General features: G+C 46.2%; 1 pseudogene across 1 annotated transcript; it reads right to left on the reverse strand.

The window, feature by feature from the left end:
• Positions 1-552: 552 nt before the first annotated feature.
• Positions 553-10,290, reverse strand: LOC311372586 (phytanoyl-CoA hydroxylase-interacting protein-like pseudogene; annotated as a pseudogene). The gene is made up of 3 exons: positions 10,052-10,290; positions 1,261-1,451; positions 553-594 (listed from the first exon to the last, which is right to left on the reverse strand). The product of its transcript is annotated as a phytanoyl-CoA hydroxylase-interacting protein-like pseudogene (transcript).
• Between the last annotated feature and the right edge of the window lie 6,122 nt (positions 10,291-16,412).

Here is a 16,412-nt window from a genome sequence, read left to right on the forward strand (position 1 = left end):
AAATGACTGAGCGCTTTTTCTTTTTTTTCCTGTCCACTCCCGACCTGCTAAAAGCGCCTGGCGTCTCCAGCTAGCTGCGTGTGCAATTAAGCTCTGGCAGGCGCGCCCGCGCGAGTGCTGTTAGCGCGCTAGGGCTCGAGGCTAATAGCTGCTCGCTGTGGAGCTTTTTTTTTTTTTTTAAATGGCCCCCCGTGAAATTGGTTTGAAATTTGGTTCCCACGTACCAAAGTGAATATTTGCCTTACTCTGACACCTGGTGTTGCTCTAAGGAAAAAAAACGACCAGCAGCGAGTCAGCTGTTCTGAATGTTTTCACATGGAAGCGGGGTTTTCAACTCTCTGTCTGAGCTGTGTTAGCCCGAGCACTGCTGCTGCACGCACTGCACGTTTAATTTACTGAGGATCAAAAATGAAAGAGCGGTCTTGTTTGATCACTCTCTCTGCGCTCCTCCTCTCCCTGTCTTCCCACTTCATTAGGTTAGTTCGTTTTCGTTAGTGAGTGGGTCTTATTGCATTGTCTGTTGGTGCAACATTTTCCCTCCGACTGAATCAGTCAGAGAGGTGGAATCACCCTGTGGGCGCAGCCACTCTGGAGCTGCACAGGCCACACTCAAGCAAGATGGAGAGCCCATCCATCCCTCACCCGCTACCGCTTCACAGGAGCGCTGGGAACGTGGAGTCCTTGATTTGTGGGCTCTCAATCCAAGAATGACCCCCGTCGGCATATTTTAAGGGTGTTGTGCTTTCATGGACAGAAGGAGAGAAGAGAGAAGAGAGACAGGACGGAGGGTCGAAGAGAGAAGAGAGACAGGACGGAGGGTTGAAGAGAGGGAGAGAAGAGAGAAGAGAGAAGAGAGAGGAGAGAGAGGAGAGAGAAGAGAGAAGAGAGAAGAGAAGAGAGAGGAGAGAGAAGAGAGGAGAGAGAAGAGAGAAGAGAAGAGAGAGGAGAGAGAAGAGAGAAGAGAGGAGAGAGAAGAGAGAAGAGAAGAGAGAGGAGAGAGAGAAGAGAGGAGAGAGAGAAGAGAGGAGAGAGAGAAGAGAGGAGAGAGAGGAGAGAGGAGAGAGGAGAGAGACAGGACAGGAGCGGGAGTGAAACTCGGACGTCCTGCTAGGAACATGTTTATAAAACTACTACTAGTTCCTAGTCGCAAAAGCTCAAACACGCGTTGGTCGGAGGTGAGGCGTCTCACGAGCGCGGCGTCGGCGTGTGAACGGGGGGGGGGGGGGGGGGGGCGACCGGACCGCTCGCTCGCTCGCTCACCTTGTGCTTGAACTTGTTGGAGTTCTTGTTCTCCTTCTTGTTGAGGTCGATGAAGTAGTGCGTGATGCGGTCCTTCACCTTGGGGTCCATGTCCCAGCAGATCTTGAAGGAGTCGCACGTGATGTTGCTGATCTTGATGTTCTGGGCCACCGGCAGCTCCTCCACCTCCGAGATGTCCTGGGACTTACTGCCTGGTGGTTTTGAAACAGGGGGAGGTCAGAGGTCAAACATCAACAGGCGGGGAACGGTAAGGTTGATGCAAAGATGCGCGGAATGTCTCGTCAGCTACAGGAAGAAGGGGCGAGAGTCTGAATTCTGAATTACGACACGCGACGTTGCAACTCTGCAAACTGAGGGCTGTATCACTTGCGCGCGCCACACTGTGGGTGTAGCGCGCGGGGCTGGGGCTCCATGTTGCCATGCAGGAGATCTCTCTCCCAGACTGCGTGGTAACGGCTGCCGCACACTGATTGCTCAATGTGGGACACGTATGCAGCCTCTTCCCAGCCCCAGAGTCCAATCAGTCTGAAGTCTGGAGCCAGGTGAGGCTGGCTAAAACTGGCCATCATCCACACACACACACACACACACTCGCCGCCCAGAAGTGCATCTAAATAACTCTTAATGAAAGGTTTAACTTCAAAATTGTTAATTGTTTCCACTTTGTATACACGTGTCACCTGTAAAAGTCCCGTATCTGGCGTTATTCTAGTGGCTAGGGGCAGAGTCAACGGGGAACTCGAGGTGGAGGAAAACCAAGAAGGAAGTGGGGGAGAACTCTCAACTGATTGATTTTTGCCAGCACCGTTCCTTTACCTCCAACCAAGTGATCATTGAATGTATTAACTTGTGTTCATTGTGTGTGTCCTTGTGGTTTATATTGAGCTGCCTCACAGTCCCAGACCACCACCACCTCCTCTAGTTGTCATTGATCCTTTTGCGTCGCGGTTTGTTGCTCTTTTTCTCTATAGTGAGGCCTTAGTCAGGCCTTGTTCCCTGAGATCCTGAACTCCACGTTTTTGCTCTTTGAAGGGATTCTATTTTCACTCTATTTGTCTGGACTCTGACACTTTGACCATTGACATTTAAAGTGACTGAACTGAACTGTGTCTTTATGTCTTGGGACTGAATAAAACACGAGTGTCGTGTATTTAAAGCTGGACATTACAGTGTTTGCACTGAACCCCTTTTGTGGATACTTGCGTTTTTTGAACTAAGCTGAATGTTGACATTATATATGCCATGGTGGAAAATTGGATCTAAACGGCTTACATTGCAAACATTTTCAGCATGGGTGGTCCCAGTGGGAAGTGAACCCCACAATACCAATTCAGCGACACTTGACAAGTTTGTCGTTTTGGGAATTGAGCAGCAGCAGTGCTTATGAGCTGATATCCCTTCATACTGACGCCAAAAACATAAACTACCATGGTGACGAACCAAGTCAATACCACAGCCTTCATTTTGGCTTCCTGTGGTTTCTCTCTATAGTCGTCCCCCCCATGGACCACCATTTCATTCCTCGGATCTGAAGCCTTAAAGCCGCTGGTGTTGATGTCGCAGGATGGATTTACCCCTCGGGAAACGCTACCGCCGGGTACGGCACAAACCAGCTCTCCCACAGCCGCGCGGTGTAATAGAGGTTGCCCTGGCAACAAATCAATCCCAGGCCTACCTAGCAGTTGCCAGGAACATATGCCGGCATTCAATATTTCAAGCGCCGCTGATTGTATCTGCTCCCTCGCTCTGCCGCTGCGCTCCTACACCACGGAGCTATATATAGCCTCATCTGGAAACCTAACCTCGTCCAAGTCTTAGGAAATGACGGGCAAAGGAGGAGAACACATCCGTCTTCAGATTTGGGGGGGTGGGGGGGGAGAACCTCCAGAAGCGTCACCCCTGTCCCCCTGCCATGTGAGTGCTTCCACCTAATGTCGACGGTGGCCTCCGCGCGACAAGCTAACTACCAGCCTGCTGTCTAAGCACCATGAAATCCTCTCTGATTGCGCTGCTGTTAATAGACTCAACTTGACTCCTCCTCTGCTCCTCTGGATGTTTAATAAGAACGGTCCGCGCCCCGGCAGAACAAAGCCCAACACATTAATCAGCACGTTGAATGGGCGCTTTGTGAAAACAAAAGCGGAGGAGTCTACTAGACATTTCTTCACCACAGTTAAAAAAAAGAAAAAAAAACAACAACAGAAAACACACACAGACACTTGGCAAGGGAACAATGTTGTGGCTGTGTAACTGGCTCTCCGTGGCATGGATTGCAGAATGAATGCTACTAGGATGAGCATTCCTGGGCACGCTTCACGCCGAGTGGGTCGTTATAGGGGCGTCAAACGAGGGATACAGACTATTACTATCATCGTACGGGTTCAGTGATTGAAGAGGAAACCGTAATAGTAGGATTAATATAGTAATTGTCATTCATGAAACGGATGGAATGTCCACATGAAAATGAATCACATTGTTTAACGTCCATGAACAAACGCACGACAAACTAATTACAGTTTCATTTATTCTGTCGTTTTTTTTTTGTCCAGGGAAATATTCATATAAGGTGGACTGAATTGAAACTGAAAGCCAGTCGGTTTTCCTCTGGTCCAACGGGATCGAAGGGACAAAGCGTTGTTGCGCTTCACATTAGCAGGTGCAGAGATACCACTGCGGCAGGTCTCCATTGTTCTGATGAAGGTGTCGAGAAACACCGACTAACTCGTTCAATTCCTTTTCTCAAGTGACAATGCTCGGATCAAACGGAAAAGCCTTCATGCTGTTCATTGGTGCTGGAGAACAGGCAACGGACGGAGTCCATGCACGACATACGGGTTGTTCTCTTGGCCCCTCTGCTTGGAAAGATAATCTCGCTCTACTGCTTCAGAAGGAAAGGTAATCAGCCCCTGAGAGGATCAAGGTCATCAATCTCGCTCTATGAATCACCGTCTCAAAGGTCTTAGTGGTATACACTCTCACCGCCGAACCAAGCCTTGGAGCCTGAGGCAAAAGGAAAAAAGCCCCTCAGAAGAGCTCTGTTTGTTTAGCCTGGCTGACCTCACACCGGAGGAGAAGCACCTGAATGTGACCAGTCAGCAGAGGGCAGACTCTGAGGTCGGGGTCCTGTTGCAGCAGGTGATGGGATTGCTTCGCTTTCGTTTAAATGCTGCTCAGCGTCACAGTCACTGTCCCTTTTTTAAGAAGCACTTATGCAACTCTATGCAATTCTAGTTTCTTCCACGCTATTCATTTATCAGCCGTGTTCACTGAGATGTCAAAATAAAAAAAATTGAAATTCATTGCAAAACATGTCATCATGTTAGCTCACCAACTGATCTTTCAGTGCACTTATCACTAAAAGTAAAATCTCCCTTTTTGTTGTTGGGGTTAGTAATATGAGTAACCCTGTATCAGGTCATATCTAAATGTACGTATGACAAACTACTGTTGTGCTATTCATTCTATTACTACTACTATTAGTCTTCAGGCCTACTTCAGTGTAAATAAATATGCCTGCACACTGAGAATTAAAACATAGCCTTTGATCTTCCATTAAAAAATGTCTGAAGTATTTATTGAACATAAGGGCAAAGCAAGACAAGTTGACTAATAATCGATGAAAGCTGTTCAAAAGTAATTACTCTGATGGTTTTTTGTGCAGCGATTTGTTACAAGAACAATATTCTTGAGTTTTCATTAATCTAAATGAGCCAATGGGATTCGATGCCACTAGGTCTAAAGTTTCGGCGCCAGCAGATATTTCTGCTGTGTCAGAATGCTCACAAGGTTATTTATAGAAGGACAGAACGCACGCTTTTGGTTTGTTTAAAGTGCAGCGACTAGGGGGCCTTGCACAACGAAGAGGCAGGAGCGGACCTCAGAGGTTTTAAAGAGATGCTATATTTGCTGACCAGACTGAGCCCAGACAACACTGTTAAGAGCGTCTAACAAAACCTGCTCATAGGCGTTGGCAATGACTCGAGGACTAGGTGGATTCAGAAAATATGTATTTTAAAGGAAGGTGCCATGGGTATCAAGTTTCAAATGATTCAGTTGAGATTGAAGTGAGAAAAATCAAGACACATCACATCGTTATATAATCAGCATGTACCGCAAGACATTAGCAATTCAACTTTTAATTAATCTGAAATCAGACCATCCTTTGAGTTGCAATAATCAAACAGTTAAGGGAATATCATTAGAAGTCAGCCAAAAGAAAATGTACTTCAATACAACTAAGTGTATACTCAGTCGTCTTGAATTTAGAAATGTAAAGTCAGTATAAGGAGCAGTACTAATCCACTGAGTGCAGCTGGGACGGCAGTGTCTCTGTGCACCCTGCCAACACAGTCACGGACCAACTGGGCAGGATGAGCAAGTTAATATATCAGGACCAGATGACACCGAGCGCGGTCGACTTCTGTTATGTGGCAGCAATGTCGTCCAAGCTCTGACAATATTGTCTATTTATTCAATTGGTTTTGAATGTTTGAACAGACTAGAATGACATTTTCCCATATGGACTAACTATCCATTACATTTAATGTTGAATGTTTCTCCAAAAAACAAACTAATTAGGGGTCTGCTGCTCCTTTTAATTACCAGGACACAGGTCTCAGCTAGTAAAGATTAACATGGACCATGTGCTCTTTTACAATAAAGAATCAGACCCACAATCAGAGTAATTAGTATCCTTTGACAATCTTGTGAAAAGGTTTTATTCCGTACATCCGTGGCCTTTTCTCACCAGTGTGAAGGCAGTGACATTTGAAATGTCTTCCTCTCTAAATCTATAGTAACATCAGCCCATGTTTTGCTCTGGTGTTAGGGGTGTGTTTTGTGTTTGGTTTTTGTATTCATGTCATCAAAATGAATGGTCATGTGGTGGGGGGAAATGGGGGAATATCTAAAGCAGTCAGAGGCACGTTAATTAGGGCACAGGTGTTAGTTTTTATTGGAGGCACACCGCGCCAAAGATGCCTGCCAAGAACAGAGAGAGAAAGGACACCACAGGGACCATCCTTATTGTGAAGGCCTAGTTTAGAGTGATTGTTTTATATAGTAGCAGTCCTTTTGGAGTTATGTTTGGCCCGTTCCTCTTACCATTAGTCAGTATTCTGTTTCCACGTGGGATTACTGAATTTCTCAACATTCATCCTAGACGTTTTCATCCGAGACGTTCCCTGAGGTAGGAGCTGTGGCCTTTACGCTGTTCCTGCTTTTATCTTCATTTATTTGTCCCGGCATTATATTAACTGACTGCTGCATATCGTTATTCTAACTGTTTTGTTTATGTTTTGCAGACCAAACTATAGCTTTTGTGTTTTTCCTGTTTAATATAATGACATATTTTTTTATCTCTTCGCTCAGTTTAAATGTTAATATGCAAATTTGTATTATTACGTTCCTAAAAAAAAAAATGCAAATCGGTGGGACTCAAAGGCATAAATGACAGCCCTGGTTGTCAGAAGGTACCACAGCTGGAACAGGAAGGGGACACACACACACACACACACACACACACACACACACACACACACACAGCGCTCCATTAATACAGTGCATCCATCACGGCGACTTAATAACAGGGCTGTGGCAGAAGCGGCAACAGTGTGCTGTGTGCGTGCGCCTGGTGTATTCCACGTAGACCCTGTATGGAGTGAGACACCGGCGATATTAAATGCCAGTGAATATCGAGGATGGATGAGGGCTGAGCTCAGGGGTTAAACCCTGATCTGGTACCTGTTTGGGGTATCATGTCTGCTGCTTGTCACTTCACAATGCACCCCGTGATACCAGGTCACCATTGCGCACGGGAGAGTCGTCGGAGAAAGCACTGTGACACCTCCAGTGGAGCATTATGAAAGACGCCCCCATCCGCTGTTAGCACCGCGTACAAGACGACTCGGTGCTCGGAGAAAAGAAAAGAGGCTCAGACTGAACGGTTGTCAAACTTGGGAATTACAGGTCGGAAATCTGTGTATCGTTCCGGGACTCTTGGTTTTCGGTTTTAACGTCAGTGGCAACATCAACAGCGTTTAACGGGAATGAAAGTTGAACAATTTAAAAGCGCCTGTTGACGGTTTTCACAATTATTTTGCTGGGTAATTATGCAACATGTTTTTTTTTGCCGTTTGTATTTTGCTGTGGTTACAGCAATATGCAGCATTTAACAGCTATTTAACAGATGAAATGAACGAGCCACTGTTTGTCTCCTCTATATATTCCGTCTCTTCTGTTTCCAAAATAAGCATAAGTTGCTGGTGCCTATGTTGTTTATATTAAGCAACGAGACACAATATACTGCACTTCCTTTGGGCAGCCATGTTGTTGTCCCTCCTGAGTGACCTTAAAGGTGCCATGATGACGTGCCACCAGGCGTGAGTGTGATTCGCCGTTACGAGCCGTTTTGGAAATCAGCCCCTTTATGACATCACAGGTGGGCGTGTCCACCTAGATGTGTGACGGATAGACGAGCAACGTTTGCTACGGTCACACTGGGTAGGCAGCTGGTAGACTGATCTATCCAGCAACACACCAAGGTGGACACGCCCACTTTCTGCCCCTTATGATGTCATAAGGGGCAGATTTTTACAAAACGGCTTGTAACGGCCAATCACACCACACCTGGTGGCGTGCCATGGCACCTTTAACAGCGTAAACGTAAAAGTCGGAATCTTTGCGTTGGAGACTACTGTGTTCAATGGTGAAGTCAAGTCAATGAAGCACATGCTCCGTCCTCTGGATATGTTACTTGGATAGATGCTAGATGCTGGTTGGACGCTACCGCCGTTCTTGGCTAGGATCAGCCCGGCTCATAAAATGTGACAGTGGGTTTTAGTGGGGTGGATTTTTTAAAAGCTAGGTCAACGCTTAAAACATAAGCCTCCCTGGGGCCGGTGATATACACTATTACTGAACACTGTGGCTCAATGCACAATGACATTGCCCCCGTGTTTAACATGCAATTTTTCTACCTAATGCAAATCGTCTTATACTCTCCTTTGTGAGCTGAGAAGGGGAATCGAACACGGGACCTTTTGATTGGGCTACTACCTGCATAGATTATGGGTTATCCAGTGTGGGCTGGTGTATCAACATAACTGTCTGGTGCTGGTAGTGTTTTTGTATTATCCATGCAATCATAATTGATGTGTCCTTCCCAGTCACATTGGTGGTCAAGCCGGAGATATATTGATATTTTCCATGTATATCTATGTCTGGATTGTGCTATTTCAGTAGCAGAATCAATCCTGTTCTCTTTCTTTGTGCAGCAATGAAACTAAAGGACATACAGCGTTCAGAGTGTGGAGGTTTCTCCTCTTCCTGGGCCAGTGCCTTCTGGAAGGCCATGCCGGCCTCGAACCGTGGCAGAAAACTTGCTGGACAACAACAGACGTTGTGATCGTATTGCTCCATAAACAGTGAAGATGTGGGTGAGTGAAGGCCCCAACAATGACAGTACTCACACACTCTACACACTCTACACACTCTACACACACACACACACACGCACGCACACGCACACGCACACACACGCACACACACGCACACACACACACAGACCCCATATTGAAAGCACAGCTTTATCACTGGTGTCCGACTTAGAGGATATGCTGTACTGTAGTACTCCATTGCTTTTTGAGGTACTGCTCCGGCAGTAAAATGAGAGACTGTGGTACAACGGACTCTTTTGTGATAGACCCTCTTTTGTGACCAAATGAAGGCCCATGAATGAATGGGAACCACAGTAGACGAGTCTGTCCTGTATACTATTCTGGGTTGAAATGCGCGGCAAACTCATTTTAACAAAATCCTTCTTTGAAATGGTCTGACATCGTCCTATACAGTGTAAATAGCCTTCGCAATGAGGGCCGTTCTCGTTATCAGGAGAGTGAATATGCTTATCCAGACTCTCATATTAAATCATTTAAACCAAGCTGCGCTATGGAGATGGGAAATCGAAGCTGTGCTTTAGGGATCCAACACTCTATCTCTCTGGGTGCAGGCATATTTGAGACTTTGACTCGACTTCATATCACTCTGCCCGGGATGACTTGCTATTTTCCCCACGACTGCCTCTAAACGTTAACCTCTAGGCCTAGACAATAAAAAATAGCAAAAGGCGATGCTGAAATATTCTCCCGATTCAATCTTAATTGACATAGAGCGGGCACTGAGTGAGGAAAAAATTCGGAGAGACAATGACAAACCAGGGACCACAATAAGACTGCTATTTCTTCATGTGGGCTTTGTAGCCCGTACAGCATAACTACAATCACCCCCAGAAAGATAGAACTGTAAAAAATGTATGTAAATGTAAGATGCCGTCTATTGCATGGGCATATGCATGCAGAATTGTTGCAGCGGTCCTGCTGATGAGGTGAATGCCAATGCGTTTGCATTATTTTGTACGAAAAAAAAAAAAGCCTTCCCAATTGACATTTCGCACACACATGCATTCTGATTAATGAGCCTGCGAAACGTATTCCCCGAGGGACAGCACAGCGCCAAGCGGCTGTCGGCCTCTGTCCACGTCCGTGGTGCTGAAACGCGGAGAGCTCTCTCCAAGGCTCAACTCGGGGTCCAAAAGACTACCTTTCAAATTAAAAGCACATGACCGGACAACTGTACCATACAACACCACAGTTGATTCCACGTAGGGTTAACGATGATTAGTGAAACTGCATTTTTTTTGCAGTTGAAAAAAAGAAAAAAAGAAAAAAGAAAACCCAGTGCGCAAATGATAGCCTTCATTTAAATACCCCCCATAAGTAACAAGTCATCTTACCATCTCGTTCACATAACTGCAGGGCGTCCAGGCTCAGGTCCTTGATCATCCCCTCGCACGGACTCATAGGACTGGTGATGTTGTGCGCTAGACCTGGCACCTCCATCTCCGCAGAATTGTTCTGAACGCTTTAAAGATCCTCACTTGTGTGCGTGTGTGTTTTTGTGTTGTCAAAGCCGCTCTGGACCACAAAGTGTCTTCGTCCGCAGACCACAGAGACAGGGAGAGAAAGAGAGACAGGGGGGTAGAAAGGAGGAGAAGAGAAAGGAGGAGTATCCTTCCAGTCCCTTCTGTTCTGTGCTCGGTCCTTGGCTCGCCGCTCGTCTCTTTTTGGGTGGTGCTGCTGCGACTAAAGGCGTGTCCGCAGCCAGTGTTGCCAGATTGGGCGGGGAAATTGGCCCCAATCTGGCAACACTGGTGTCCGCCCGGCATTATCACGTTGGCGCGCGTTCAGAAAGGGAGGGCGGGGGTGGGGGGATGGGGGGAGGGATGGTTAGGGACGTGAGCGCCGCGGGACGTGAATTAACCTACCCAAGGTTGTTGTTGGTTGTTTTTTTTTAAGTTCAGTTTTTAAGTTCATTTATTTCACGAGGTTTCGCGTCGCTTCTCTGCCCCCAACAAGTCACAGGTATCCGCCTGTCTCGTTATCTGATTGGCTGCTGCCGCAGGGACGGCGGCGGCGGTAAGGCTACGTGAGCGGGTTGCTGGATTAAGCAGCCCGCTGCAGGAACGCGCGCCGCTATTTCAAAGCCTCTAGTGTAACCGCCGGATTACCCCCCACCCCCACCCTCCCTCCTGGGTTTGACTCTCTGTTTAAATGTATGGGCCTGTATGGCTTTACGTTCAACGTCATCTGAAAGAGGGAGTTTGCTCACAATTCCTTATTTGGTGATAGTCGCTGGCTGTAGATCGGCAGCCACGTCGTCATGTGACGGCTTTTGCAGGAGCGGCGCGCAGGTGCACACATGGAGCGCATAGCCCATTAAAGAGCATTTTGAGGATGAAAAGCTCTTTAGAAAAACCATTTGTCAACTGTGTGTGTGTGTGTGTGTGTGTGTGTGTGTGTGTGTGTGTGTGTGTGTGTGTGTGTGATTATCTGCACGCGGCTACACCCACACTATCAGAGGTCCGCAGGAACAGAATCCACTGAGCACTTATAGGCTTTGGTGTCATTTTTTTTCCATGACTAATGAACACACACACACACACACACACACACACACACACACACACACACACACACACATACAAACAGACACATACATACAAACAGACACACACACACTCTCTCACACACACACACACACACACACAAACAGACATACACACACACACACACACACACACACACACACACACACACACACACACACACACACACACAAACAGACACATACATACACACACACACACACATTATTGTTCTCTCTCTCCACAGACACACACACACACACACACACACACATACATACACAAACACACACACACATACATACACACATTATTATTCTCTCTCTCCACAGACAAACATGATTCTTCAGCCAGAGAAGCGGTTTTGTTCTGTTGGTTCCGCAGTTATAACAACAATACACATTACAGTATTGAATAGCGTTATAACTTATGTTGGCCGAGTGATAACCTTGAGCTGAATAAAAAAACACCTTTCTGTAGTCCATCGCACTGACAATGAAACCCAATTCAGCTCCAGTTCACTCCCTCCAATCAGAAAGCTCTACGATGACTACGATGATTTTTTTTATAAAAGAAAAATACATGGTATACAAGTACATGTAAATGGTGATGAAATATACCTTAGTTAACGAAGCAAGTTATCACTGTAATGTCTGAGCCTGGACAGAATTCACTGCAGCCCTGTTGGGATTAGACGCCTTGATCACTTAAGACCTTTGTCCCGATAGATTAGCACTGCACCTGTTCAGACCCCTTTAATATGCCCAGTTATACAATTACATACGTGGTATTTTAACTGCAGTTCATGCACGTTTTGTGGACTTTGCTTTGTACACTACACTGCGGTGTATACAGTGTATTACTGTATTACTGTGTATGCTGTGTAAACACAGTACATTACAGTGTTTACATATACATGAACTGTACAGTGATGTGTGTACTCTTTATCATACAGTACATAACTGTGTGTATAGTATGGGGTCCTGTGGGTATCACTTTGTAACATTCATAAGTCATTTATAAGCCTTTAGCTGATGATGAACTAATCAATAACAAAATATGAATATACCTTCGTAGATGTTTTAGAAGTGCTCAGTCTACCAGTCTAGGCTTTGGACTGTACCAACTGGTAGGCCGATCTGTCCATCATACATCTGGGTGGTCTCTCCCACTTGTCATGTCGCCGCAGGGTTGATTTTGATACGGCTTGCAATGGCTGATCAACATCACACCGGGTGGTAAAATAGGGGACCTAAACAAAGCGTTTACATTTACATTTAGGGCATTTGATTTAGCAGACGTTTTTTATCCAAAGCGACTTACAGCGGTTAATATACACCGACGGCCGGAGTCGACCACGCAAGGCGACAGCACAGCTCGTCAGGAGCAGTTAGGGGTTAAGAGTCTCGCTCAGGGACACATCGACACACAGGAGGAGCCGGGGATCGAACTAGCAACCTTTCGGTTACAAGTCAACCTGCTCTACCTCCTGAGCTAAGCACGTATTAATAATCTACAAATGCATATGAACATTTCGTTCCTGATTAGTTCATCAGTTTATCAGTTTAGTTTATATACAGTATACAGTACCTGAGTATGTATACAGTATAGCGCTGTGTATACTGTTCTGTCTATTCTGTGTATTAAGACTGTATACAGTTTAGTATACAGTACAGGACTGTGTACACAGTATAGCTCCCACAGTGTATATAGTTCTTTCTATTCTGTGTATCAAGACTGTACACAGTGTAGTATAGTACACAGTGCGTTAGTGTGTACACAGTGTAGCACTGTGTATACAGTTAAGACTGTACACACTAGTGTAGTATAGTACACAGTGCGTTAATGTGTATACACACTAATATGTATAGCACTGGGCTATATACTGCTGGGCTCATCACGCAGAGCACTGGAGGAGTATAAGGCACCCTCATCACGTCTCTCCAGTCACCCATCCTCTCTTCGCTGCTCTTTGCTCCACATTAGCTCTGCTCATCTCTCTCCCCCCTGCCCCCCCCCCCCCCTCCCCCCACCCCAACCCCCCCGCCCTCCACCAGCAGCGGTCAGCCTAGGTTAGTGTCAAGTCAAACTGTGAGAGAGAGAGAGAGAGAGAGAGGGGGGGGGGGGGGGGGATGAGAGGGAGTGGTACTTAGTCTGCTCTGGCCAGGCTTGCTCGCCCCCTTTCCCTTTCTTATCGTTTTTTTTGTCCTTAGTCATTGGTATTTTCCTTCGGTAGCTTATTTAATCTCATATTCTTACTTTGTCCCAGAGTGTGTGTGTGTGTGTGTGTGTGTGTGTGTGTGTGTGTGTGTGTGTGTGTGTGTGTGTGTGTGTGTGTGTCTGTAGATGTGTGTGTGTGTGTGTGTGTACATGACCCCCCTAGAGACACACTATGCATGCCTGTATTGGCAGTCCACTCTAGTGTGAATACCAGGTTTTCTTTTTTTTCTTTCCTTCTGCCGTCGGATCCAAGATGTCTGCATGAGCACACACAGTGACAGACGGAAGAGCAGCAGGAGACCGGAGAGGTAGAGAGAGAGGTAGAGAGGTAAAGAGAGAGAGCGACGAAAACACAGACTGGAACTAGTCAAGCGGAGTGTGAAGATGTACACGATAGTGATCGGTACATATGGCAAAGCGAAATGTCAGCGGAATAATTACCCAGAGTGCAAACCGTATTAGGTAGCCGTGCATAAGCAAACAGATCTTCTACAAATGTGGAACGAATACATGCAGTTTTTTTTTATTTGCTTATATTTGCTTGAGTTTGCTCCTATTTCATACACCTTAGATGTCACTCCACCATCAACCTGGCCAGCTATGTGACAAAGGACTAACGGTTAAAATATCAACAGCGGGACGCTGTTTGTCGAGGGCTGTGCTCGTTGCGCGTTGCCGTCCAAGGAACAGCACAAACGCATTTATCTGAGAGAGGGAAATGAAGCGTATCATTGATTTCCAATGAGATCTGGGCTCGGGAACTGACTCCCTGGTACAAGAATCTGGCCACTGAGCGCACATACTGTGCTGCAATCCTAACGAAATGAGCCCCCTATTTTGTTCAGTGTCCGCGTCAAAACAATAGCAGCCAAAACAACAAAGTGTAATTGTATTTAATCACACGATGATTCATATTGGAGTGGGATTCCCTGCCTCAAACTGGTTAGTGGTTTATAAAGAAAGATCATGTGGAGCAGAAGGATACCATTCTGGCTAGGGGGTTCCACCCCCAGCTAATGGATACTGGGTTCCATCCCTCATGTCTGCAGCCTACCCTGGTAGCGCCCTTGAGCAAGCTTCCCAGATTCCTAGCCCCTTTACTTTCTCGTAAGATTTTCCTTGTTTGAGTTCGATGTACGTTTTGCATAATAGATAAAGGCTTGGTTTGACTCTGACTAATAGTGTGCGTGTGTGTGCCTGTTTTTTGCGGCCAACATGCGAAATGGCTTTTAGCAGCCACCTCGCACCTTTCCTCGTTGACACCTACCCCGTTGAGCGGCCCTGCTTCATGGTGGAGCGCGACGCACCGCGACGTTGGGTCAAATAGCTACAGGCGACTGGCACCACACTGATGTCTTTCGAATTGGAACGTCAATTTAAAACCTCGCGTCAAAGGACGGTGGTCGGTGTCTTGGGCGTCCAGTGGCGAGAGCTGCTCAAGGCTCGACAACGGCAAACAACACATGGGTTCAAGGCCCAATCGGAAACGGCGTCCCTGGAAACGTAATGAGACTTTGGAAATGTGACAACGGCATGTGCATTGGAATGTGAATTTAAAAACTCTCAACAGATCATAGCTCTGGTGATCTATTGATTATCCTTTCCGGAGATGTGGGTTGAACTCTCACTACCAGGGGTGGTCTCCATGGCAACCTATTGTCATGTGAATTGTATTGTCAATTATAAACTTCCACCAGATCTCGTTCTGCATCTCTCAGTAGCGCGGTTGATTGTGCTGTCGGTATTCAATTCTGGAGACGTGGGTTCAAGTCCCACCAAGAATTATAATCCTAGGGTCATTTTGGAACCCATTTCCTCTGAATTCTACTGCCAATTAAAACCTCATGCATTCTTGAGACCTGGTTTCAAGTCTTGCAATGAACGCTCTCCTTGAAAACATGATGTCATGTTAAAAGTCATGTCATGTATAAAGTCTATTTTAGACTCCAACCACATCGGTAGCGCTGTTAGTTAGCGGTTCTGAAGACATGGGTTCTAGTCCCGCCAAGAGGGATTTTCTTGGAAACCAAACCAAAGGTTTTGGAAACAATGTCATGAAAATTGAAACGTAAATTATAAACTCCGCCAAAATCAGACATCGCCTCAGTAGCACAGTTGGCAGAGATGTTGGTCATCAGTCCTGGAGACTCTGGGTTTGAGTCCTTCCAACAATTATCTCCTTGGAAACATAACGATATTTGGGAAACGATACCATGTGAATTGGAGTGTATATTACAAACTAAAACCATATCATCAGTGCAGTTTAGAGAGACCTGTTGGTTATCAGTTCAAAGGGACGTGTGTTCAAGTCCTGCCAATAATAATCTCCTTGGAAACCCCAAAGGCTTTCTGGAAACGATGTCATGTGAATTGTAAAGTCAATTATAAACTCCGACCACATCAAAGCTAGGATCTGGGCGGCGCGGTCGAGAGCGCTGTTGGTGATCAGTTGTGCCAGTGAGCGTGGAGGATTGGATGGAAGCGCAAGGGGGCAATGAGGAGGAATAAATTAGGATCTTATGAATGACTCATTGGTAAGAAGTGAGTCATACAAAACCAAACACAGCAACGTGACATTAATAACCACCTCATCAATTCAAACACTCAATGCCATTCACTCAATCACCCATCAAACCTCGTACATTCACATTAACATCACATCACATTAATAACCCAATCAATTTTATTCATCCACTGACTGTGGGCAGGACTTTAACTGTATACGGAGCATTTACATTAGGTTTCCATGGCGACTGACCTCGGTGGGAGTTGTTTAGCATAAGCTGGACTTCTGGGAGAAAAGGGGAAGCCTGAATCGGGGGGGAGAAGCAACATTTCCAGATACCACGATTAGACCTCAGTTCACTTGCCACGTGGCAACCCGTGCTGTAAGCCTAACCTGAAGCGAACCTGGTAAGGTTAGCAGGTTAGCTCTAAGGTACGCCCTGCC

The sequence above is a fragment of the Micromesistius poutassou genome (genome assembly GCF_964030765.1).
Source record: "Micromesistius poutassou genome assembly, contig: SCAFFOLD_2520, whole genome shotgun sequence".
Lineage (NCBI taxonomy): Eukaryota > Metazoa > Chordata > Actinopteri > Gadiformes > Gadidae > Micromesistius > Micromesistius poutassou.